Source organism: Dipodomys spectabilis, unplaced genomic scaffold (genome assembly GCF_019054845.1).
Source record: "Dipodomys spectabilis isolate Male_0828 unplaced genomic scaffold, ASM1905484v1 ptg000312l, whole genome shotgun sequence".
In the NCBI taxonomy this organism is placed as follows: Eukaryota; Metazoa; Chordata; class Mammalia; order Rodentia; family Heteromyidae; genus Dipodomys; species Dipodomys spectabilis.
Window position 1 is genome coordinate 2,598,476 of NW_024870989.1, and position 27,511 is coordinate 2,625,986.

Sequence of the window (27,511 nt, forward strand, 5' to 3'; positions counted from 1 at the left end):
TCACTGACATGAGCATGTGCCATAGGGAGGTCATATCTGGAAAAGATCCTCTGATTTAGAACAGAGAGAATCTGCATAGTCTAAGTGCTCATAGTGTGGACCAGCCCAGATGGCACAAGAGAGTATACATTGACCTTCTGCGTTGTCAGGCGTGGATGCTGAGGAGAGTACATTGGTGAAGCTGGTGGAGTGAGGGGTGAGTCTAAGGCCTAGCTTCCACTTAGATATGATAAGCCATTGCTACCATGTCTAGAGGACATAAAGGGTCCACTCAATGGCCCAAAGATGTTGGATACTTCCAGGTATGGCTCTGCCACCAGCATAGGGTACATCTTGACTTTGCACTTGCTAGCTATAGTCCCAACAAGTCCTCATACATTCATATATGCAAGGAGAGCCTTTAGGCTGGATCTTCCCTTTCTTAGACAAAATGAATCCTTTGTTTTCTTCATCTTGGCTCCAAAGATTTCTTCCATTTCTCCCTCCCCTGTTGGTCTTCCTTCCAGCCCAAGGATGTCATTCCAGTCCCAGTGCTTCCACTTCAGCATGTATAGGTGTGTAGGGCTGCACAGTTAGAGCCTGGTAGTCCAGCCTCTAGTCTAGTCCTGGGGGCATGGGATCATATCCAGGCAGCCACAGATTCCAGTAGGACTACCTGCTAAGTGGAAAGTGACAGTTTTCTATGGTGGCCAAGGGGGTACCCACCTAGCAACCAGCACAGGGCTGCATAGCAGGTAATCATTCACAAGCAGCTTGAATTAGAGGACAATCTGGTTCAGGATGTCACAATATCAACACAGGACGGTGAGGTATTGGTTCCTTTTTCTGGACACAACTTTTCCCTTTATGCTGTAAGAAAAACAATTCATCTTATAACTCTCTAGTAAAAAAAAAAAAGAAGAAGTACTTTCTTCCATATTATTCTCCATGCTTCCCAGGTAACCCTGGGGACTATCAGGTGATTGCCACCATGTAAGAGCAGTGTTTAAGGGCTGCAAACTTAGACTTCTTCCATCATCCAGCTAGCCTCTCCTCTTCCCACATTCAGAAAGGATTCTACCCATGTCCGCTGTCATTGCTGAAGTTAGGCACACTTCATTTATAGGCAAAGTAAGAGTCGCTATCAAAACACAGTCTCCAAGGGTAGTTTGGAACATCCACATCCTAAATTGTCCTGAAATCTCCACAGTAGACATGTTTTTGCTGCTAACATTTTTGTGCCTGAGCTAGGGATTAAACTCAGGCCCTGAATGCTCCTGAGCTTTTTTTTTGTTCAGGGATTACACCCTATCTCTTAAGTCACAGCTCCACATCCAGAATTCTGGTGGTTAATTTGAGATAGGAGTGTGGTGGACATTACTGCATAGGCTGGTTTCCAACTGTAGTCCGTATAGCCTAAGTAGCTAGGATTAGAGGCATAAGCTACCAGTGCCTGGCTGTTGCTACTGTTTTTATGTTACCCATAGTGAGGTCTCAAATAACAATTAACAACTGAGTCCACCATCACTTTTCTTGGTTTCCAAACCCTTGAGAGAGATGACCTCTAATGGAACTTCTTCCTCCATCCCATTTAAGTTTGAAGCTAACCTGTTAAGGCCACAATTCTGACATAAGACCATTTCTCTCATGTGTTCCTAGCCTGCTGTCAGAATGGCTTCTCCCAGAACAAACCTATCCAGACTAGAGAAGCCTCCTGTGATATTGTTTGGGGACATTTATTCATACAATTCTAAGGATTCATGATTCCAGTCACAGAAAAAGTAAAAAAAATCCAAAAGAAGGTGACATTATAATGAATCTTGATAAATAAATACCACCAGGGTATTCAGTACTGCCTCAAAAGATGGCATGAGAATTTCATCCTTTTGGTATTAGAACAGGGTTTGAAGTCTTTGGAGTTGCAAATTTCTAACACCTTTTGGTTCATGTGTTATGTATTACATAACTCTGATAATAGAAAGGGTGTTAGAGTGGAGTGTTTGTCATTATCTATTTTATTGCACACACACACACATACACACACACACACACACACACACACACTCACATCTTTCAGTTCCTTTGGTTATCAAAAGATATTCATTCCATTCCTTTATGTTCTTTGTATTTTCTCAGAAATTTCAGGTAAGTGTTCTTTAGAGCTGAGACTCTACATGATTTATATTGTTCTTGGCATCCTGAATAGCTTCCGGGTTTCAGAAAGGACCAAGTGGGCTCAGAAAGACCAGGGGTTGGAAGATGAGAGATGACAGGAGCTGTTATATGTTCATGTGTGCTGATATTTTCAGAGAAGGCGAATGAAGAACCAGCCCATTGCTAATAGGAAGTGCTGCCATCAGAGTTTTTTTTTTCTTTTACTCAATGGAAAAGTTGAGAAATCATCTCTCAAATGAGGGAAGTGTCTCATGAGTCAGCTAAATGTGGACAGGTGGTGGCCAGATTCAGAGGGTTTGTGATCTGGTGAGGTAATAAGACCTCTCTCTACACAGCATCTGAAATCACTACCTGTGAATTTAAATCCACTACAAAAGTCACGAGAGCCTCAGTCTCCAGCTCACCTGCTCAGCAAGCTGCAGTGAATGGAAACCCTTCAACTGTGAGAACAGTCCTCTGCCCCTAATAGCCCCACCTAGCCAACTCCTGCTACTTTCCTTAGCCCTGTCCCTCTCTGACTTGCCTAGCCAACAGGAGCCACTTTAATGAGGCTCTGTTCCCTTCCTTCCAGAATGCTTCGTTTTTACCAGGGCTTCACTCCTCTCAATGTCCACCCCCTGTGTGACTTTAGCAAGGCTTCACTCTTTTTCCTATCTTGTAAAATTCAAGATGTACTCATATCATGCTACTCAACTGTTTTGTGGTTAATGTTAATTTCTTTCTTTTCCCTTCTTTTTTTAAAAAAATATAATGTCATAACTCGTAGACACATTTGTTTACACCAAAATTGATGAGCTTCTCTGTGGTTTGAATTTAAAACCATTTCCTTTTTTTAACTTTGGCCTGTAGAGCCAGTTATCTCAGAACTGCCTCAAAACAATTTACTTTGGACCTTCCTAGTCAGGCAGTAGGGTCAGATCAGTTTGGTAGATTTTAGGCTCACATCACCACTACTGTTGATAAAAGTTTTTCCTTTTAACAAACAGCAAAATTAATAATTATGTCCTTTAACACAGGTTTACATTAGTTACATTAAATGAAAAAGCAAATAATTTTAGACCATGATAACAATTTTTATCCATTACAATGAAAGTACTTCAAACATGTTTACACACACACACACACACTTTTGCACAAAAATTTTAAGGCATGATTAGTTTTTAAAAAATGAAAATCGGGCATAAGTTCTTCAGAATTCTAGTGGCAAAATACATTTTGCCCATTTTATGATCAAACCATGGGCTCAATGCTAGAAAAACAGGCAACACCAAACAAAGTAAAAGTCAAACCTTTAAAACAATTTTAATAATAAGACACACTATCATATTAATTGACCTTTAAGTACTTGTTAAAAGTGTGGGGTTGTATAAAAACCAACCACATGGCCAAGATGGCAAAAAACATGTCAGGATGGTAAGAAAACTTGGTGGAACATTAAGTAAGTAAGCAAAGAGGAAGCAGGCAAACAGGAAGCAGACAAATAGGAATCAGACAAATATATAAACAAAAAGGCAGACAGATCACACAGTAACACAATGTGGATGTACTTGAGGAGAGAGAGAAAGTTATAGATAAGAGAATTTAAGCCAGGATGGCTTGCTTTGAGAAGGAATCTAGAGGAGGTTCCCTGAGCCCCCGTCTGCATTTCACCTCTCAAGGGCACAAATAGAGAGGCAAGCAAAAAGAGAGAGAGAGAGAGAGAGAGAGAGAGAGAGAGAGAGAGAGAGAGAGAGAGAGAGAGAGAGGGATGGAGGGAGGGAGGGAGGGAGAGAGGGAGAGGGAGAGGGAGAGGGAGAGGGAGAGGGAGAAGGAGAGGGAGAGGGAGAGGGAGAAGAAGAGAACACATAGTGGATTTCCTTCCATTTTCTCATGCACTCATGGAAATTACATACAGAGAGAGAAACACAAAATCCCGAACATTAAATATACAGGATGGAACTCTGTAATTCCCAATTACATATTGTACTGAAAGGGAAATTACAATTAAATCGAAAATTAGATCATTTTGCAAGGATTCCAAAAAAATTAGTTCTTACACATTCCTTGTTTGTTATCTTGATGTGTTTGTGACTAGTTGGGTCATCTGGTTTGCATTAGGATGAAAACACTATATTGTTCTTAAAATCCAAGGGAAAATTACAAGTGTGCAAATGAAAGAGGTATATGTATATTTAGATCAACCTTTATTTTCTTAGTTTTCAAACAATGTCATGGTCCCAAATAATAATGGATTTTGCACATATAAAAAATTGTGTTGATATATTTCTTTTTTAAAATGTATTTCTTATGAACAGATAAGACGTGTTAAGTGAAATGAACCCCAAGATAGGGACACAGGTTATTTTCCCCCTTACTATTGTTTCTAACATATTTATAATGTACCATGTGATTTTTTTGTTTCTTTGTATGTTCCTTTCCTATGGTATTACCCCTATTTTCACTGTATTTGATGTAAGTGCCCTGTATCTTGTATATACACTTCTCTAATTTGGGGAGGGGAAGGGAAAAAGCAAAATGCTTAAATAGTGATTCAGGTTGACCCATTGTAACAATGAGATGTACAAGACACTATGTAGAAAAACGAACTTAACAATTTAGGGGGGGAGGGAGGAGGAGTGTAGTTGTAGAGGTGGGAGGGAATGGATGGTAGGGGAAAAACAAAGGAGGAGGCAACAATGTTTGATAAGAAATGTACTCATTACTTTGCTTATGTATCTGTAACACCTATATACAGTATTTTTACAGTAGAAATGTATTAAAATGTATTTCTTAAAAATAGAAATATTTTTAAGTTCTTATGCACATTTCCAATTAGGCAGTTCAGATGATGTAGATATGAAATTTTGTTAGTTAGAATTTTGTGTATATGCGTGGTGGTCATTGGGTTTGAAGTTTGGCCCTGGGTGGTGTCCTCTGTCCCCACCCCCAATTTTTGCTTTTCAAGGTTAGCACCTTCCCACTTGAGTTACATCTTCCAGCTTTTTGGTTTTCAGTTGGAGATAAGAGTCTCTCTCTTTCCTGCCTGAGCTGGTTTTAAACCATGATCCTCAGATCTCAGCCGCTTGAGTAAGTTACCACTTAAATTTATTGTTTTCCTTTTATTAACATATATTTTTATTGTAAAGATACAGTACAGAGGGATTACAGATACATGAGTAAGGTAATGACTACATTTCCTATGGAGCATTTTTACCCCTTCCATTGTTTTTCCCCTACCATCCCTTCCCTCAGACCTTCCTAACTCTTCCATCCCCTCCCCCACCTCCAAAGTTGTAAAGTTCGTTTTCAACATAGTGTCTTGTACATCTCATTGTTACAATGGGTTAACCTGTATCCTTATTTAAGCATTTTGTTTTTTTCCCTTCCCCTACCCAAATTAGAAAAATGTATATATAAGATGCAGGACACCAGAATCAATAGAGTGAAAACAGGGGTTATACCATGGGGGAAGAACATACAAAAGAAATAAAAAAAATCATAAAGTACATTATAAATATGTTTAAAACCATGGCAAGAAAAAAAACACCATGTGTGTACTCTCGGGGTTCATTTTGCTTAACATCATCTTATATGGTCATATGTACATAGCTTCGGACTTCTTCTGCTTGTCCTAGATATATACCAGCTATTGCAAATAACAGAAAACATAGGACCTATGTTCCTTAGCGCCTGGCTTACTTCACTTAATATATTTTTTCCAAGTCTTTCTATTTCCTAACAAATGGGGCAATATCAGTATTTCTGATGGAGGCATAGAATTCCATTATATGTAGATTTATATATGCATGTATATCACATTGTCTTAATCGATTCATCTACTGAGGGGAAACTGGGTTGGTTCCATATCTTAGCTATGGTGAATAATGCTGCAATAAGCATAGTTGTGCTGGTAGCTTTAGCCACTTACATTTAAATCAGGTGATCTACTGAGTGTTTCCCTGTTCTCTTTTGTGAAAATACACCTACCCAACAGCAAAGGTAAAAGAACAAGTTAAAAGTTGTTGTGATACTCCCAACCCAAAGAAGATACATGATATAATTATTTAAATGCTAAGATAAAAAATTTGGAGTTGTTGAAAGACTGAGTTTCTTTAGTCACATTTTGGGAAAAGTGAATCAAATATTCAAAGTATTCCTAAAGAGAATAAAGTAGACTTGTTTTTTAAATAAGGAGTAATGAGAAGGAGAATAGTTTTTGTGTCATTACTGTAGCCTATTTGAAAGAGTTGGAAGGTACAGATGATCAGGTATATTTTCTGCGTAGCAATCACTTAATTCTAAAATTCTTAGTTTTCCTCTGCATTTTCAGTTTGTTCTCAACAGGTGGTTTATTTGAAACATACACCTTGGTAAGGTGTTTCTGTAGTTATTTTACTTTTATGAAAGTAATTTTAGGTTTTCTAAAGCCAGAAAAGCTAATAATGATGTCATTCTCTGATATCCTTCACCAAGATCTCTACATTTCATTATATTTGTTTAATATGCTATCAGTATATTTATATGCTATAAAGTTTGGTTTTGCTTTTGGTTTTTGTGCTGGTATTGGGGTTTGAAGTCAATACATTGGTCTGTCACAAATGCCAGTCATTAATGGATCATGCCTGTAATTCTGGCTACTGGGAGGCTGAGATCTAAGGATCAAGGTTCAAAGCCAGCCTGGGTAGGAAACATTATGATACTCTTGTCTTCATGACTAAAAGGTGAAGTGTTGTTCAAGTGTCAGAGCACTGGCCTTGAGCAAAGAAGCTAAAGGGTAGCACCTAAAGGATAGTTCCCAAGTCCTGGGTTTAAGTACCTCTACCAACACACAAACCACACACACACACACACACACACACACACACACACACACACACACAATTTTCTTTCTCCCCAAAGCATGTGGTTCTTTGTGTGTGTGGGGGGAGGGTTCTTTTTTATGTGACCCTGAAATACACTTTGTTTTCTTTTTCATTTAGTTGGTGATTTTTGCACAGGGAGAGCAGATTATTGGTGTTACCTAAGTCCTGGGTGCCAGTGATTCCGCTGGATGACTGTCTGACTTAGTGAGCAATGGGGCACCAGGAAAACTCTACGAAGCAAATGGATGGAAACATGGGAAGATATGCATTCAGGTAATTCTTAAGTCTATCTTCTTCCTCCCACTTGTCTTTCTCTCTCTGTGGGGTGAGTTCTTTTTCTTACCAGGTAAACCTGAACATTGTATGGCTTTGTGTGTATACCCATATTCGAATAAGGGTTTTGTAAAATGTCAGCCATCACAAACTTGCTCTTTTTTCTTCTCTTACTATTAGTGAGTTTGTTGGCAGCTTTCATTGTTCTGAGAAAAATGGAATGTTCTAGATATTTTCATGGGATATTTATAGAATTAGGTCGGAATTTATTGTGTTTTTGCTCTAGTGAATTGAGAAACATCTATGTGAATTTATAGGTAGCCTATAGTTAACTTATTTCTATGGATGAATTTTTGGATACGATATCTTTATGGAAAACCAAAGACATCTTTAAGTACTTTATCTAAATGAGGCAGAAATTGAGAGCACTTCAAATTTTTCAGTTTTAATCAGAATCTTTTACTAATTTGGCATAAAATATTTTTTAAGTGCTGCAATCAATTAATTTCATTTGTAGGAAAAATGACAAAAAGGAATGTCCCTTAGATATTGTGTAAGTTTTTCCTTTTGATTAATTAAGAACATTATGTTTAATTTCAACTAAGGTATTGTGAGAAATACCAAGATATGAGATTCACTTTCTGCCAATAACTAGATTAAATTAGTAGGAAAACTCCTCTGTTTGCAGTAAAAATTGCAATATGATATATAAAAAGTGTGTGGTCAACACATTTGTGTCGTTGTGTAGTTATAGAATTTTAATAAATTTCTTCAAGCACAAGGAAAAGTTTAAGACATGTTAGAGTTTTACACACAGCAAAGAAAATACCAGGTTGTTTTCAACAAGTGTTTTCATTTTTCAATTTATGTGTGTGTGTGTGTGTGTGTGTGTGTGTGTGTGTGTGTGTGTGTGTGTGTGTTGGTACTTGGTCTTCAACTTAGGGTATTGTGCCATACCAATTTCCAGGGTTTTTTTCTATATGAGTATCATAGACATTGCTGCTTGAAATCCCTTTGAATCTAGAGCCTCAGATCTCAGACTCCTATGTAGCTGGGATTACAGGTGTGAGCCACCAGCATTCTGAGTGATGTTTTTGTCATGTTGTGTGGCAAGTTACCAGAAATTTAATGTTTGCTCACTGAATACCAACTATTGTAGGCTACAAGTTTGAGCTAGTAGTTTGGGTATGGCTTTTTTGTAGCAGTTGCTCAGTTTCTAGCAGGAGGCCACCAGGCTATAGTCTCTCATGAAATGTGTGGACCTCTTCCAAACTTAAAGGATGCCTGGTAGGTTTTAGATCCTCTAGCTGTAAGATTATGGTTTCTGCTGTCTGGACACCTATCATACAGCCACTGTTGTCAGCTCCCAGGTACCCCCATACTTCCTTGACAAACATACCCTCCTTACTGTTTCATTCACTCTGTGTTACTGACTTCTAGAAAGGCCTTAATTTGCACTCACTCCTTGGAAGTAACTCATAAGCACCTCTTGTGGGAACTAATTACATCTGTAGACTTTAAATTTGTTATCTACCAGAGCATATTGTGGGGTTAGCAGAAAATAAAAGACTTCCCAAGCATCTGGGTTTTTGTGCATTGACTTCGGTAGATTATTAGCTATTCATTATTAACTATTTATTAATCTAAGTGTCCTCAATTTCAAACACTGGAAATATTGAGTTGTTGTTTGATTTTAGCTTATCAAGTGTGCAGTTTAAGAAAATGAAAGATAATTCTTTCGATGGAGTAGAAAATAATTTGCTCTACAGTGAATGAAAGGCAGTTAGGAGTGAAACAAATAGATTCAAGAGCATTGGCAGTGGCTTAAGAGATGGGACAGAAATAAACAGGTTAGACATATTTTTTAAAGAGAACATGTGGGAATGTAGCTTAGTGGTACAGTGCTTGCCTAGCATGCATGAAGCCCAGGGTTCGATTACTCAGTACCATATAAAGAGAAAAAGCCGGAAGTGGTGTTGTGGCTTAAATGGGAGGGTGCTAGCCTTGAGAAAAAAGAAGCTCAGTGATAGTGCCCAGGCCCTTAGTTTATGCCCCAGGACTGCCAAAAAATAAAAAGAGAGAACATGTCAATAATAGATGAGGGAGGGATCCAGAGGCCAAATTCATCACTGAATTTTTCTCCTCTATTTCAAAATCAAGACATCATTCTCAGAGAAACAATGGGGCAAAAAGATGATCCAGAAAGAACATACCTTATGAAGTAATACTAGAATTTTTTAGTGCAACTGTCCTGTAGAGATAATTCATTAAGTATAATTGTGTCATTTTTTCTTTTTTTTATTGTGAAAATACTGTACAGAGGGTTTACAATTACATGGTAAAGATAATGAGTACATTTCTTATCAAGCATTGTAGCCTCCTCCTTTCCCTTCCTATCCCTTCCCATCCTCCCTCCTGCCCCCTCCACCGGTTCCTCCACCCCCCTCTTCCCCACCAAAGTTGTAAAATTCATTTTTCTACATAACAACTTATACATCTCATTGTGTCTTGCAATAGCACAAGAGCTCATTGTAATAGCCCATTGTTATCTAGAGATTTTGTTTGGGTGCTGGTCCTGAAACTTGATAAGAACTCAGTTGTTATTCCTATTTTTCTTCCTCAAGGCTACTACTCTATTATTTAAGCCAAGGTTCCACTTGTGATTTTTTGGTGTTTAAATGAAGATAAGAGTGTCATGGACTTTTCCTGGTTCACCTGGCTTCAAAATATGATCCTCAAATATCAGCATTCTGAAGAGCTAGGATTACAACTGTGACTCACTAGACCCAGAGAAGAAATTTTTTTGAGTGAACGGAATTAAGAATACAGATCATCCAGGAAGATTCACGCTCAGTACTAAATAAATCATCATGACCAATTTCCATGAATACACACACATACACCACACACACACACACACACACACACACACACACACACACACGGAACTCAGTGGTCTGTATCATCTTTCCCCAAAAGAATAGTGCCTTCTTAAGTGGCAAAGTATGGTGTCACAGGCCCATAATCCCAGCTACTGAGAGGCAGAGGTATAGGAGGATTGGGTTCTGAGGCTGGCTTGAGTGAAGCTAGCACAAGACTCTATATGAAAAACAAACTGTAAAAAAAAAAAAAGGTTGGAGCCTTAGAGGGCTCCAGTGGTAAAATATCGGCCTAGTAAGTGAACAGCCCTCAGTTTTATCCTCAGTTCTATGGAAAAGACAATAAAGTATAGCATCTCAGTCCATTTTGTCATGATTTAACAAAATTCCGAAGCTGTATACTTCATAAGGAAAAAGAGGTCTATTTCACTCACAATAGTGGTGGCTGGAAATTTTAAATAGCATAGTAGTGCATGGGACAAGGCCTCTAGGTGCATCACATCATATACGATTTTGGAATCATGGCATGTTCTAGAATGAGAGTGAGTAAGGGCTTAGGGTGTTTTTTTTTAATTTTTATTTTATTTTATTTTATTTGTGAACATACTGTACAGAGGGGTTACAATTACATGGGCAGGATAATGCATACATTTCTTACCAAGCATTGCAGCCTCCTCCTTTGTTTACCCTTCACATCCCTTCCCAGCCTCCCCCCCACCTAATCCTCCCTCCCCCCCCACCCCCCCACCCCCACACCGACCTTGTAAAGCTCGTTTTCAACATGACAACTTGTACTTCTCATTGTTGCAACAGGTCCACCTGTATCCTTAAATGACTTGTTTTTCCCCATCTCCTCCACAAGTTATAGTGACATCAAATATAGTGAAAGCAGGGGTTATACTGTGGGGGAGGGACATACAAAGCAACAAAGAAATAATCTTATAAATGCGTTAGAAGCACATGCATGAAAGAAAAAAAACATTAAAATATATATCTAAGGGTTCATTTTCCTAACATCACATTGTCTGACCTTTTCCGCTTGACTCATACACATACTAGATATTGCAAATAAGGGAAACCAAGGGACCTATGTTTCTTTGGGCCTGGCTTACTTCACTTAATATAATTTTTTCCAAGTTTTTCCATTTCTTAGGGTGTTTTTTTACAACTGCTAACAGTGATCATGTTAGTCCCTTGAGAGTTAATGAGATGGCATTAATCCATTTATGACAGAATCCTCTATTAAAGGTTCCACCTCCTGACACTGCTACATTGAGAAGTTAAACTTCAGTGTGAGCTTTGATGGTGACAGGCCATTAACAGGCTTCTGGCAGAGACAGGTGAGACCATTGGAAGCCGAGGACATTCATACAACTAGGAACCTTGGACTGCTGCTTGGATCTCATTGATTCTGGTATTTGCTATATTTGGGACCATATCACAGCCAGGATCCATCGAGTCCATGTCTGTTCCATGTGCCAGCTTCAGTTATGCTGACTGACACAAACTGCTGGACAATAGGGAGGAGAAGGATGGAGATGGGCACGAAAATGGAGGTTTGGCATTCTTCATGACACTTAATTAACATTACTTGATTTATGTAGAAAAAAATCATTAGAAAGCTGAATGTCTACATAGAGCCATGTAATAACTACTGTATGACCCAGAAAGATACCTTGTAGAGCAGTCTGTTTACACATAATGCAGACATTCCTCTGAACACAAAAGATAAAAAAAAAAAACAAGTTCTGGCCTACAAAATTAATTTTCATTAAATATATGGTTATGGACCAGTACTAGGTCTTGAACTTATGGGACTTCTTCTTACTTCCACACTTCCAACGGGGATCTATACCTGTCTTTAATATTTTATTACTTTTTTCAAGGATAGATCTAAACACTGACCCTAATTTTTGTCTAAAATACATTTTGAAAGTTTTCCAGTGAAAGTGGAAGTGAAGTGTTCTATTTCACTTAGTCATTCTATTATCTTCAAGTTTCTAGTGTTTCTTGGAAATTAAAGACAGGCTCTCGGTAGCATTTAAAAGGAAATCTTTTTTGCCTAGTCCCGGTCTATAATCCTAGATTCTTAGGAAGCTGAGATGAGGAGAATGTTGCCTTAAAGCAAAGGCAGAGAATTCCATGACATATCATCTCCAAAATTGTGTATTTTTTACATATATAATATTATATGATATATTTAATATGTAATATATTTGTGAAATATATACATACTATGTATGTATATATATACTGTGTGTGTGTGTGTGTGTGTGTGTGTGTAGAGCACGTGGGCAGCAAAGATGGCGCTGAGAGGGAGGAGAGTGGGCAGAGTCCGATTTACTGTAGAGCACATGGGCAGCAAAGATGGTGCTGAGAGGGAGGTGAATAGGCAGAGCCCAATTTGCTTTATGTTCAGTGTGTAAACAGACCATGGAAGCTTAGGTGCATGATAGGGTGTGGCCTTGACAATGATTGGTTTCTCTTCCTTTCCTGCCATGCCACCCACTCTTTTTTGCTTTAAAAATGGCTTGCTCTGTGTTAATAAACGAGTTTTCCTGCTTGACGACTCCCCGCTGCGTCTGATTGTCTCCCGGGCTGAGGGAGGCTGGGGAATTGGTCTGTGGCCGGCCGCACTTATCTTTCCTCGGACCCTGTCCATCTTTTGTGGGATGGACGGACGAAGACCCGACATCTGGTTCCCAACATGGGGCACGAAAGGAAAAGATACCGGCCAAGGCTAAGTGGTCTCTCAGGGTAAGTGAAACCCTTAGTATGGGTAATACTATCTCACAGAAGAAGGAGGAGGAGGAGGCAACATTAGGCTTAGAAGGAGTAAAGGAGGATTAGGACTTGGGAAGTGAGAAAGAAAAGGAATGGGTCAAATTCAACGGAGAACGCACTGAAACATACACAGTGGAAGTCAAAACAAGGGTGAAGGTTACCCCCTCTGATTCAGGTGCCCCTGATGGTCCTAGGCCCCCTCCCTATTCCCCTGATTGGAGAGGAGGTACGTGACTGGCGAGAGGGACCTGCAAGACTCGGACCCCTACCGACCTTCCATGGAGGGGCCGAGGGCTGGGGAAGTAACCTACTCGGAGGCCGACCCTGGAAGTAAAGGGCCACTGGAAAGCCTGGACCCTAGGCCACAGAATTCACTTCTCTAAGAGTATCCGGTCACTCTGGCACCAGGAGCTTATAGGTCCTTGGAATGGTATCCATGGGAAGCTAAGGATCTTAAAGAGCTTTGTAAGGCGGTGGCGGAGTACTGCCCAAATTCTCCTTGGGCTCAAACCCTATTACAGGACATTGCTTTTCACCCATGTGTCCCTAGGCTGGATGTGGCCAAAGCTGTCCTTACTAGTTCTCAGTTTATTAAACGGCGTGCTTTCTTTAAGGGGGAATGCAGAGTGAAAGCAGAGAATAACCCGTGATACCTATTATTTATTCCATGTTAACAGAGACGGGGGAAGGGTACTACACTGGTTGTCCAACAGGCCACAATACCTGGCCCATACTGTGACCAGGTGAGGCAGGCAGGACTTGCTGCTTGGTACAAATTGGATGATTGGACTACTGAGTCCCCCATAGCAGGAGTGAGACAAAAACCGGGTGAGCCTCTAGCTGAGTTTGTAGACCAACTCTAACAGAGTATTAACCACAAGCTGCCAGCAGGAAACCTCCGAGATCAGTTTATAAAGCTGCTAGTCTGGGAAGGGATGAATGCAGACCACCACATGGCCTGCAAGGGATTGAAAGAGAGTTCCCTGAGCAGGTGGGTGGTGGCCTCACAGGATGTGGTAATGCAACAGGACCAGTCCCAATCATTAGCTTTAGCTTTACAGGTTCAGACATCTGCTATGACTGAGGCTATTACCCAGGCACTGGAAGCCCAGGGCCGAGGAACTCCAGGACCAATGGGGAGAGGGACTTGTTTTAAATGTGGGCAGGAGAGGCACTTTAAGAGGGACTATTCACAACAATCCCTCCGACAACCGGCCTGGGTGGTCTAAACCGCTCCCTACACCCTCCCCCAGGTGCAGGAAGGGGTACCATTGGAAAAAGGATTATCGATCCAATTTTTTTGTAAATGGGAAGCGTTTAAACTAGGGGAGGGGCATCCTCCAGCCCCGTTAACTCAAGGAGGAACACCCTCTGCTGTGAGGCCCAGGCAGCCTTGTGGCTGGGTGACTGAGGTCCACTGGACCGTCCCCCTGGTAGAAGTAATCCACCCTAAAATGAGTATTCTCATAGGCAGAATGAGGTTTCACTGTTTAATTGACACGGGGGCAGATTAAACCATACTCAGGGAGGAGGAAGTACCCTTGGACTTTAAGCTTGCACATGGGCCCCCGATATTGGGGGGTAGGGGGCAACTCCCAGTCCAAAGAGACAGTAGCCCTTATGAAATGGACTAGCCCAGATGGAGAACAGGGAAAGATATGCCCTTTAGTGGCAAAAAACCTCACTGCCAATTTACTAGGGCAAGACACGCTAAGACAAATGGAAGTCGTGGTCACTACAGACCATTGAGCAGCCTATGATGATATCCTGGATGGAGAAGAAGCACAAAGGCTTAAACAGGATCTAGAGGGAGTTAAAGAAAAGGATTTTTTTAACTTTCATAATTACAGAGAAGAACATAGGGGACCCGCTCAGTGCACCCCCAATCCTAAAGGCCACTGTCCCCAGAAGCCCAGAAGCCCTATCTGGGTGGAGCAGTGGCCATTGACCAAACCTAAACTTGTAGCCCTCCATGTTTTTACTGATGGAGGTAAAGCAGGCTCTGCATATGCAGCATTTGAGGAGCAACAAAAGACCCCGAGCCAACAAAGATTTCAACCTTGTCAAGGGTCAGCACAATATAAAGAAATGCAGGCCGTAATTATGGCTCTTCAGGACATTCAAAAACCCTTTAATTTGTATTTTGATAGCCTATATATGATTAACTTGCTTCCTCATATTCCCCAAGCACATAGTAAGTTGGATGAAAACAATATTTCCCCTCTTATGGTTATCCTTAAAGGCCTATTAGATTGGCGGGAGCCCCTATTCATATTCAGCACTTGAGAGGGCATTCAAAACTTCCTGGGTTTTTATCCCTAGGCAATAATTGGGCAGACCAGTTAGCTACTTGCATGCAAGTATTAATGTTACAAGAGGCTACCTGTTTGCATGATTTAACCCACATTAATTGGAGAGGTGTTCAGCATAGATCTCCTCAAATTCCTGTAAAGGACCTCAAAAGGATATTACATACCTGTAAAACATGCCAGCCCTTCTTAAAAGTACCCCCATTACAACCACCAGGGGTAAATCCCAGAGGCCTTAAACCTAACATCCTCTGGCAAATGGATGTTACTCATCTCCAAGCTTTAGGCAAGTTTAAATATATCTTTGTCTCTATAGATTCTACTCAGGAGCATGGTGGGCCACATCCTATACAGGAGAAAGAACTAAACATTCATAAGCACATTTTCTTCAATGCTTTGCCACCTTGAGTCTACCAGCACAAGTTAAAACCCATAATGGACCCTGTTTTGTTAGTAAAGCAATGTCAGAGTTTTTTGACAAATGGCACATTAAATATTACAGGAATTCCTTATAATCCCCAAGGCCAAGCAATTATAGAAAGAAATCACCAATGTCTTAAGGAGCAATTATTAAAACAAAAAGGGGGAGTTAGCCCCCATATACAGTTACAGATAGTTTTGCTTACCGTTAACATTTTAAATTTTTCAAAAGGGGCAACTGCATCCAGATTACAGAAGCAATGGGGACAACTAAACTCTAAGTCCCAAGTGAAAGTCAGGTGGAAGGACACCCTGACACAAAAATGGAGAAGACCTGACCCCCTAGTTACTATGGGCAGGGAATTTGGATTCATTTTTCCCTAGGGGAGACAGCCCCCATTTGGATCCCTGCCAGGAACCTTAAGTTTTTACCAATCTCCTCTATACAGTAGGATGCCTAAGGATAAGCTAACCAACAAGGAAAGAAAAATGGCTATGGTGGCCGAGGCTTGTGTTTAAAAGAGAAAAGCCAGAAAGATAACTACTAACCATCCCCAAGGGCAACCAGCCCTTGAGAAGCTCTTGTGTTCTCTAACAATTGCAGTTGTTGATACTCCAGCTGTTGGCTGTCCTGACCCTCCCAGTCTTGGCAGTGGCCCTATGGAATCTGCATCAACCTCAATGGGTGACCTGGGCAATGATCAGCACTGGCAATGCAGAAATCATCAATAGCACCACAAGAGAAGCTGTCCCTTCGACCTGGTGGCCTGACCTTCATTTTGATCACCACCCTATGTCATTATGTATCGACTGTTTAATATTTCTGTAGGAGCCAATTATTTTAATGTTACCTGCTGTAATTGTTCTTTTACTAATTGCTCGTATAGCAGCATTATTGAATCCATACTTATTGCTAAACAACCACTTTTTGTTATGCTTCCAGTTTAGGTCTTTTTCAACTCCACAGGCAAATAGCTGGATTAGAACAAGCCCCCCCCTCTGGACTCTGAAGTGGCAAAACTGCTATCCCATCCTTGACTAATGTAAAAGGACTGCTAATGACATTTTTTGGCCTGGTAATGCTTTTGCTGATGGTTTTTCTATGACTTCCTTGCAAAACTCTTATGAGCTTAGCCAGCCAGTTACATAAGATCAAGCTCCAAGTGAATAAATTTCCCTGAGAGGAATCCCAGCCAGAGATGGATAAGAGGGGGTGTCAGTCTGACCAACCTAAGACAGGGCCTTCAGCTTCGCTTTGAAGAAGTTCCCAATGATGGGTAAGGCAGACAAGGTGGTCCACCCAACCTAAGACAGGTGGGTTCGCTTCTTTAAACAAAGACTGGGGAGATGTTGGGAGCCTTTGGGAGCTGACAGTAAAGCTCAAAGGTCATTTTGACCCCTGTGCTTGCTTAAAGGTACGTACAAGGAACTGTCTTACTTAAAAGACACCAGTTGCCCAGGATTGCTTTGCTATGTCTGCAGAATTTGTTTTAAATTTTCTTTGTTTTTCTGGACTATAGTAGAATGGCCTGAGTGTGGGGTCCCACGAGGATGCACCATGCCGCATGTGTGGAACTCCCAATACCCAAGCTGCTCCCATATTCTGAAGAGGATGACCTTACGAGATACTGACTTTCATATATGCCCAGGAATTAATTGAACTGCTTCGGACATTTCTGTGGTGGGGATGTGAGGTAACTGGGATGGGCCCTTAGATCATGCACAAGGGCCCTCCATATCCTTATCTGGCAAATCTCGCCCCCCAGACTTGCCTTGAACCCCCTGCATAGCCAATGCTATCCTTACCAATGTAATCCTGTTAAAATAACCTTTACAGTGGAGGGGAAAGGATAACTAACTGGGAGGTGGGTCTGCATTAAAACAAAAAAGGGGGAATCTGTAGAGCACATGGGCAGCAAAGATGGCGCTGAGAGGGAGTTGAGTGGGCAGAGTCCAATTTGCTTTATGTTCAGTGTGTAAACAGCCCGTGGAAGCTGAGGTGCATGATAGGGTGTGACCTTGACAGTGACTTGTTCCTCTTCCTCCCCTGCCATGCCACCCACTCTTTTTCTGCTTTAAAATGGCTTGCTCTGTGTTAATAAATGAGTTTTCCTGCTTGACAACTCCCTGCTTCATCTGATTGTCTCCAGGGCTGAGGGAGGATGAGGAACGGGTGAGAGGCCGCACTTACCTTTCCTCGGACTCCGTCCCTCTTTCGCGAGACAGATGAAGACCCGACATATATATATGTGCATGTGTGTGTGTTTGTGTGTATGTGTGTGTATACCTCACAAATTAAGCCAGGTTCAGTAACTGAAAGATTCAATAAGTAAACTTGAAAAAAACGAAGAACTGAAAGATTTCCTCCCATATCCATCCTTTCTTTAAATATTATGTGGGTTGTAGTCTAAAAAGGTAAATCTTCCACCAAAAAGGAAAACCTTATTTTTTTTTTAATTTAATTTAATTTTATTTGTGAACATACTGTACAGAGGAGTTACAGTTACATGGGCAGGATAATGCGTACATTTCTTACCAAGCATTGCAGCCTCCTCCTTTGTTTACCCTTCACATCTCTTCCCAGTCTCCCCCCTCCCCCCCTAATCCCAATCCTTCTCCTTCCCCCCCTTCCCCCCCTTCCCCCCCCCTCCACCCCTGCATTAACATTGTAAAGCTTGTTTTGGACCTGACAACTTGTACTTCTCATTGTTGCAACAGGTCCACCTGTATCCTTAAACAACTGGTTTTTCCCCATCTCCTCCACAAGTTATACTGACATCAAATATAGTGAAAGCAGGGGTTATACTGTGGGGGAGGGACATACATAGCAACAAAGAGATAATCTTATAAATGTGTTAGAAACACATGCATGAAAGAAAAATAAACATTAAAATACACATCTAAGGGTTCATTTTCCTGACATCACATTATCTGACCTTTTCCGCTTGACTCATACATATACTAGATATTACAAATAAGGGAAACCCTTTTCTCCAATATTTAAAGTACTAAAACACCTACCTGGACAATGGGTATTGTCCATGTCATCCAAAATGATGAATGATTGTTAGATGACCTGTCCAAGTCTGTAGATAAGGATTCAAGCTGGAATTCCCCAGTGTGAAATTGAATTGAAGACCTGGGTACTGTTGTTTTATTATGGAAGGGCTCTGAACCCTTTCTCTTGAAAAAACTTTCTTTGTAATCTGTGAATGTTATTTTTAGGCCTGCACACAGCATCATATTCTGCAAATAGTGGTAGGTATACTGCTAGCAACTCTCCTCCAATCCTGTCTCTTATTTGAGATAGAATTTGTGATCTTATTGTCCAACTATCCAAAGGGAAGGACTTTGTCCTCTTACCAGCATCTACCATTGTTCCTCAGGAAGAAAGAGGAACTAAACTAAACCATAGATTCATGGTGTGTGATCATACTGGAACAGGAGTTCTTCTGCAGGAAGCAGAGGAGAATGGAAGGAAGAGTGGCACTTCTCTTCAGTATTGTTGGTTTGTCATCATAGGACAATTGAAATTCCAATGACAGGCAGGAAGTCAGGTTTTCCATTGTAGAGGAACAGGAAAGGTGTAAATTTCTACATGAGATGGGCGTACTGGAACAATTGTAGGCATTGCCTTAATTTTGCTGCTGGCATTCTAGTTTAAGTCATTTTAATAAAAAAAAAATAGATGGCCATGATTTCATTGAATGTCCTGTCCAATATTGATTTGTGGGTATCAAGCAGGCTGTAACTCATGTCACACATGAGTGCAAGAATAATAGGGTTCAGCTCATTACATAGTGGTTCATCAGGATATAAGAAATATTCCTCGACTTGGTTGAGCTAGACTCCATTATTTGTTCTATACTCTGCCTATGCTTTGAGTCTGCAGTTTACAGTTTCAAGATGATATTTTGTCCTTTTGGAGACAGGTGAATGGAGCAATATATGTGACCTCCAAGACAATTATCTGTATCTGGCTAAAATTCATATATTCAAATGGGAAATTTGCCATCTCCATAAAATACAAAAGATGACTCCCAAGCACCAGATGTCTACTTTGCAGCCATTGTGGTTTTCATGCAGGAATATTTTTTGGGGGGGGTCCAATCGTGGGGTCTGAACTCTGGACCTGGGCTCTGTTCCTCAGCTCTTCAGCTAAAGGCTAGCACTCTACCACTTGAGTCACAGTGCCACTTCCGGCTTTTTTTTCTGCTTATGTGGTGATGAGGAATTGAACCCAGGGCCTCGTGCATGCAAAGCAAGCGCTCTACCACTGAGCCACCTTCCCAGCCCTGCAGGAATATTTTATAGGGACAAAATCAAGGTACCAAATATGTCCTTAAGCAACCACCCTTGGGTAATCCTTGTGCTTATGCCAAAGTCATTGACCTTCACATTGCATTTGTCATCCAACAGGATGCTATTGGGTTTAAGGTCTCAGTGTGCATTCCTATTTTTGTTAAAGTAATGCACAGTACACACAGTCTGTTTGAACAACCTGATTATTGAATAGGCGGTATGATTTTCACATTTATCTCAGGAGGTCTCTGGGTGGCCAGTTCCATTACCAAGTATTGGTGCTCATCCTTCTCCCTCACCTGGTACGGCCTGATCATGTGTCTGTGATGGAAAGTCTTAATAATATCCATCTCAATTTTGATCTGACAATTGTTGAACTCTCCCTTCACTACCATCTTGAGGTTTATGAGGTGGTGCTAGGTCAAATTTACATTTGGATAGCTACATAGCAAATGATCTCCTTCATACTGTATTGTTCAGTGAAAACCTCTTCCGTCCATAGCCAATGATTGCATTCACACTGTATTATTCAATGAAAATCTCATCCTGCCATAGCCAATGATCTTCTTCATAATGTATTGCTCAATTAAGGTCTCCTCCTCTAAAGAGTTTGAGGATAATTCACTGTGTTCTCCCATCTTTCTGCTAGGATGGCAAAGAGTAAATCTACCTAAACTTGCCTAAGAAAATAAAAACCCCACAGCAATAACCAAAAGGAAATACCCAAACCCAAACAACACAAAGTTCCCACTGCCCCCAAAAAGTACGCGCGTGCGCGCACACACACACACACACACACACACACACACACACACAAACACACACAATTGTCAACGTAGCACTGAGTCAAGCAGGTCACCAGGAACTTCCAGCACTGTAATAGATTGCAGAGATTGTTCACAATGGCTGCAATAGATCAATCACAGCTTGGCATGAGCCAACTGGCTCTTTTGGTCTTGAGCCTGGAGGACTACTGCCAAGGTTTCCACAGGGATGCGAGGGTAGAATAGGATGCCACTGCTGCTGCCATGGCAGTGTTGCAAGAAGTACAAGGGAATCAGCCAATGCCTTCTGTCCTTGGTGGCTGCCAGGTCCTAGTGTTTGCTCCCAGGGGGACATCAGCCAGTAGACTTTGTCCTTGAGTACAACCCATTTCCTTAGGCCTGATCTTGCTAGATCCCTGGCCATATGCAAGAACCAAACATATACCCACCAGTGGCTTCCATTCACCACATGTGTAGGTTTTGGAGCTTGCTCCAACACTCAAATAACAAAGTAGATTCCTATGTATTTCTAGGAGAAAGGGGTGCATGACAGTGTCCAACTGGGAAACTTTCACTAAAGTGGATCCAGATATTTTTGAAGGTAGGTAGTATTAGCCTCCTATAAAATGACTATTGCCAAGATGAATCCTCTGTAGAAATAAGTTTTTCCTTTTCAGTATTTACTAATACAATACATCCATGTATTAATGACAACACATTACAACTTTAATATAAATTAAGCATGTTTTCTATTCAACTCAGTGAATTTTGACAACTATTTAAATATGTAATGCTAAGAGTCCTCTTATACATCAATAAACTGGCACTTTTTTCATTTACATTAAAATGCAAAGAAACTAAGACCAAGAACGTTTTTGGCTTAGGTGGGTCATGGAAGCTGCTGTTTTCTTACTTATAAATTAAATCCAGTAGGATGCTACATGGCATTCATAATCTGAAAAGCTGCTCTAACTTTTGGCTTTTAAAAACCTCTTCAATTTACTCAAGATATTCAAGGACTTTTTTTTTAAACCTTGAGTGACTGGTGTAAAAAAAAATAGTGGTATCGTTTCAGAATCTTCTGATAATGTAGCAAAATTCCCTATTCCATACAGCACCATGGAGTGGGTTACTAACATCTATAGGAGTGAGAGAAAAGAGAGCATCATCATACCCCATGATAGTTTCTTATCAGATAGTTTACAGCAGAAACCTTGAAATCCATAAGTTATTGTGTTGATATGTTCAAAGTGAAGGACAAGGGATGGAGTAGGGGCTTATGTGGTTGAACCCCTTCCTAGCAAATTGGAGGTCCTCAGCTTGAATTCTCTGACTGCCAAATCCATCAGTCTTTCCTACAGCTAGAGAAAGAGTACATCCTTTAGAGAAAGAGATATATCTGGGTGTTTCAATGCCATTGTGATGCTATAACAAAACTCCAGGTCCCAATAGCTTAGAGCAAGGTATTTGTAGTAAACAGACATTCTGAAGGACAAGATCTAGAACCTAGAAAATTCAAGATACAGAGAGGTCAGCTTCACCAGGTTTAATGTGCTCACTTTTTGCTGCGTCCTCATATGGTAGAAAGGCTAGAAACTTATTTTAAAGAAAACAATATAGTTGACAGACTTCTTTCCACCATCCAGATGAAGTTTAATTTGTTTCAGATCTCTATTTTTTTCTTCTCTCATGGTCCTCCTCCTCCTCCTGTTTATTTGTTGTGCTTTTTTTAGCTGACTGGTCTTGAACATTTGAACCACCAAAGAAATGGAAGTTTGGATTCCAAGTACGTACCACCAAAATCATCTGCTGCTACTTCTATTTTGGAAGTAAACCACTTACCTGCCCCAAACCCTGTGCTTTATTGTCCTTCGTGTATTATGTTTTTAAATTTTTGGTCTGTTTCCAATTTTGCAGGAGATTTATCAAGGACCCTTTACAGATAATAGGCAAATATTCTACCACTCAGCTACAAATTCCTTGCATAGATTTTATTTCTTCATTGGTTGACTTCATGTTAAACCAACTTACTGAATAGTTCTTGGTGTATACCTGTAAACATGTTTGAATTTTTATGTAGACTACCATGTCATTTTGCTCACAAATTACAGTGTTTTCTTTCTATTGTGATTTTCTTCTTCTTCTTCTTCTTCTTCTTCTTCTTCTTCTTCTTCTTCTTCTTCTTCTTCTTCTTCTTCTTCTTCTTCTTCTTCTTCTTCTTCTTCTTCTTCTTCTTCTTCTTCTTCTTCTTCTTCGTTAAAACATCAAATGTGTCATCGAATTCCATCACTGAAAACAAATTTATCTCTTGATTGCATCAGAAATACCTCAGCTAATTTTAAAAAACAGCGTGTGTGTTTGATAGCTATTCTACATAAGCTAAAGCTATTTTCCTTCAGTTTCAGAGTTTTCAGAAATATTAAAATATTAAATACTTTTGTGTCACCATCTGTTCAGATGAATATATGGGATTTCTTTGTTACTCAGTATGATAAATTGCATTAGGTTTTCTAAATTTTAACTATGTAAGTAGGGTTGCAGCTTGGTGTTAGAATAACTTGATTACCATGTGTAAATCCAGTGTTAAATCTTCAGGAAAACACACGCATAGGAAAGAGGGAAAAAGGATAAATGTAAACGGTCCTTCATTTCTGATACATATTTTCTTTTGTTTAGGATTTTTTGCCTTTCTCTTCATGAATAAAATTACTATAAATACATTCTCATTTTGTCATGGGGATTATAAAGTTAATTAGGAGGTGTTTCTTCTTTTTAAAAATTTCTGCAGTAGTCAAATAAGAGATATATAGTATATGTATGAGTCAAGCGGAAAAGGTCAGATAATGTGATGTTAGGAAAACGAACCCTTAAATATGTATTTTAATGTTTTTTTTCTCTCATGCATGTGTTTCTAATGCATTTATAAGATTATTTCTTTGTTGCTTGTATGTCCCTCCCCCACAGTATAACCCCCGCTTTCACTATATTTGATGTCAGTATAACTTGTGGAGGAGATGGGGACAAACAAGTTGTTTAAGGATTCAGGTGGACCTGTTGCAACAATGAGAAGTACAAAATGTCATGCCAAAAACGAGCTTTACAATGTCGGTGTGGGGGGGGAAAGGGGGGAGGGGGGAGGCTGGGAAGGGAGGTGAAGGGTAAACAAAGGAGTAGGCTGCAATGCTTCGTAAGAAATATATGCATTATCCTGCCCATGTAATTGTAACCCCTCTGTACAGTATGTTCACAAATAAAATAAAATAAAATTTAAAAAAATAAAAAATAAAAATTTCTGCAGTAGTCAAATAAGAGATATTTTGGGTGAGGTGGCATATACCAATTATTCCAGCTATTCAGGAGGTAAAAACAGGAGGATCACAAGTAGAAGACTAACCTGAGCTAAGCATGGCCTATCCTCACAAAAAATAAATAAAAAGAAAAAAAAACAAAAAAGAAATGAAAACTACCAACCAAACAAATTAAAAAACACCATATGAATAAAAAGGCTCGAGGCATACTCAAGTAGTAAAAAACTTGTTTACAATGGGCAATTTTCCGGGTTTGACACCTAACAATAAGGAAAAAAAGAAGGTATTTTCTTTGACACAATTGCCCATGAAATATTTGGTTGGAGTTGTTTATTCTCCCTTTCATCTTTTTCCTTTCCCTTTCTTTTATTTTTGAGACGTACTTTTGGTATAACCTATATAACAACTTTCAATCCTCCAATTTAGCCTCCTAAGAGTTGAGATTACATGCATATGTTATCACACCTGGCCTTTTTGGCATTTTTTACAATAAATTGTGTTGGCATAAGTTTAGTATACAGAAAAGTTCAAATGTAGTAAACATTTTGTATGTCCCCTCATTCTCCTACTGTTAATGGAATGTACCAGCAGTATGTAACCACTGGATGTTTGTAAAATAAAAAAGCAACATTGGTCTTCTGTTGTTAAATAAATTGCAACCTTTAATTCATTTTGCCAATTTTTGTAACACTTTTTTGTCCTTTTCTAGTATCCACTACTTTGCTTTTGCCTCTGGCTTTCTCCTTTCTTCATGTTACCTAATCAGCTCTTCCATTAATGAGGAAAATTAAAAGTAGGTTAAAAATCACCACTTGCCAGGCACCAGTGGCTCATTGTTTGTAATCATAGGTATTTAGGAAGCTGAGATCTGAGGATCACTGTACAAAGCCAGAATGAGCAAGACAGTGGAAAACTCATGATAAAAAATGGCATTTAAAAGATAACCCAAGGGCTTGGAATGTGGCTTAGAGGTAGTGTGCTTGCCTAACATTTATGAAGGCTTGAGTTTGATTCCACAGTGCCACTTAAACAGAAAAAGCTGGAAGTAATGCCGTGGCTTAAGTGGTTGTCACAGATGTGCAGGCAAAGGAACATAAAACAGGGCTGGTGGGAATGTGAACTTGTTGAACCACACTAAAAAACAAACAAACAAACAAACAAACTAGGACTACACTGTGGTCCAGAATACCAGTTTGGGGCATTTACCCAAAGGACTACAAATCAGGATAAAGGAAGGCCACCCATATAACAGTTTATTGTCAAGGTATAGATATAGCACAAATGCCTTCAATAAATGAATGGATCAAGAAAATATGGTATATATACACAGAGGATTTTTACTCTTAGATTAGATTTTTACATCATTTGTAAAGTAGTGGATAGACCTGGAAAAATTTTTGTGAAGTCAGGATGCATGTTTTCTCTCACATGTGGAAGATAGGTCCACTTTTTAAATATACAAGTAAACACATAAAGGTTTTGTGCACATATACATAAACATATTGCAGAAAGTACAGTAAATGTAAGAAAGACTTTAAATGTTGTAATTAATTGGAAAAACTAACAGTACAATAAAATGAGTATGAAGAAACTGAAAATTCAAAAGTGGGGAACAGGTGAATGAAGTCATATTTTTCAATGCATATCCAATGAAACTAGGAAAATTGAAGGGAAGGAATTGAATTTCAGGGATGGGGGAGATGATGAGAAAAGTGTCATTGATCGGGATTCAATGTACTTATAAATAAATATGTAATTACTATAATAATGCCTGAGCTTCCCACTTATGATTTCCATATTCACACTTCTGGGAAGCCATCCTCCTTCCAAACCACCAGGAACCACCTCATCTTACTTAGAAAGGGTACCACTTTACAGTCTCTGTGAACCAAGGAATTGTAAGAAGATCAAATTAATGCTGTCCATATATCCCAAGCCATCAATATAAGGCCAGACACCATGAAACAATTACAAGAAGTGGCAGGGGAAACACCATGGCTCCTAGAACACAGGTCCAAACTTTCTAAGTAAAGTTCCAGAATTACAACAAATCAAAGAAAGACTAGATAAATAGTATTGGATGAAACTTAAACATTTCTGCCTGGTAAAGGACATAACAAGCTAAATAGAAAACCCACTGAATGGGAGAAGAATTTTATGAGCTTTGCATCAGACAAAGGCCTAATAGAAAAAATATACATAGAGCACAAAAAATTAGCCCCCAAGAAACCCTCAAATAACACCCCAATTACACCCCATTACTAAATGAAGTAATGCCCTAAAGAGAGACTTCTCAGAAGAAGTAAGAATGGGCAATTGATACATGAAGAAATGTTCAACAAATCTGAACATATAAGTAATGTAAACCAAAACAACACTGTAATTCCACCTCACCCCAGTAAGGAAGGCCAATAAAAATGTTTTTTAAAGTGATTAGCAACAAATGATGTCATGGATGTGGCCAAAGGGAGCTCTATCACTGTTAGTGAGAATATAAATTGTTCAACCAGTCTGGAGGCTGAGATGTGAGTATTGTGGTTTGAAGCCAACTTGGGCAGAAAAGTCAGTGTGTTTCTTATATCCAATTGGCCATCAAAAAGCCAAAGTAGAGCTGTGATTCAAATGGGTAAAGTGGCAGCTTTCATTACAAAATCTCAGGGACATTACACATTTCCTGTGTTCAAGCTCCAGTGTGTGTGTGTGTGGGGGGGGTATGTGTGTGTATGAGAGAGTGTGTGCTTGCGCGTGCACACAGGTGTACACCCACCCTAGTGATTTCCTACCTGAATCACATATTTTTGTCTATTTAAATTATTAAGAGAACAAGGTTTATATGTCCTGTGGGGTATTTTTGTGTCTCTGTGTATGTATGTGTCTATCTGCTGTAGGTGTGTGTGTCGGTGTATGCATCTGTTTGTGCATTTACTTTTTATCTTGCTTATTCTCCAGCTGGGTTAACAATATTGGCAGACTTGAAAGGTGGACACTACTGTTTAACGTTAAGACAATTTTCCAAGATTCTTTTTCAACAAGTTACATTTGAATTGTCCACTGAAGGACAGAGAGTGTGGGGAAAGAGAGAGGGATAGAAAGTGGACTTGTAAATCTAAGACTGCAACAGTCATATTCCAGAACAAGTCTGTAGAAAGAGGTATAAACTAGATCCAGTGTTGTATCTTCTGTCAGCTATCTGTAAGAAAGCCCCCAGTTGGCCACAGTTGTGGATTGTAGGAAAAAAGACAATTCTGTAAAAAAAAAAAAATTCAAATGTTCTGAGACATTTACACAAGTTCTGGACATCACTTCCACTTGAGCTGCTGCTGTTGTGCAGGCCCAGTATTTGATCTGAAGCAAAACTTCCCACTACAAAAGTTAAGCCCCAATGTCTAGTAATCTCTGAAAATCCTGTGTAACTCCTTAGTCCTCATAGCTGATACTGTGACCTATTGGGAAAGGCAGAGAGCGGACTTCCAGCTA

At 39.8% G+C, this 27,511-nt stretch overlaps 1 pseudogene; it reads left to right on the forward strand.

Moving 5' to 3' along the window:
- Nucleotides 1–245: 245 nt before the first annotated feature.
- Nucleotides 246–27,511, forward strand: part of LOC122127784 — a 92,194-nt pseudogene continuing 64,928 nt past the window's right edge.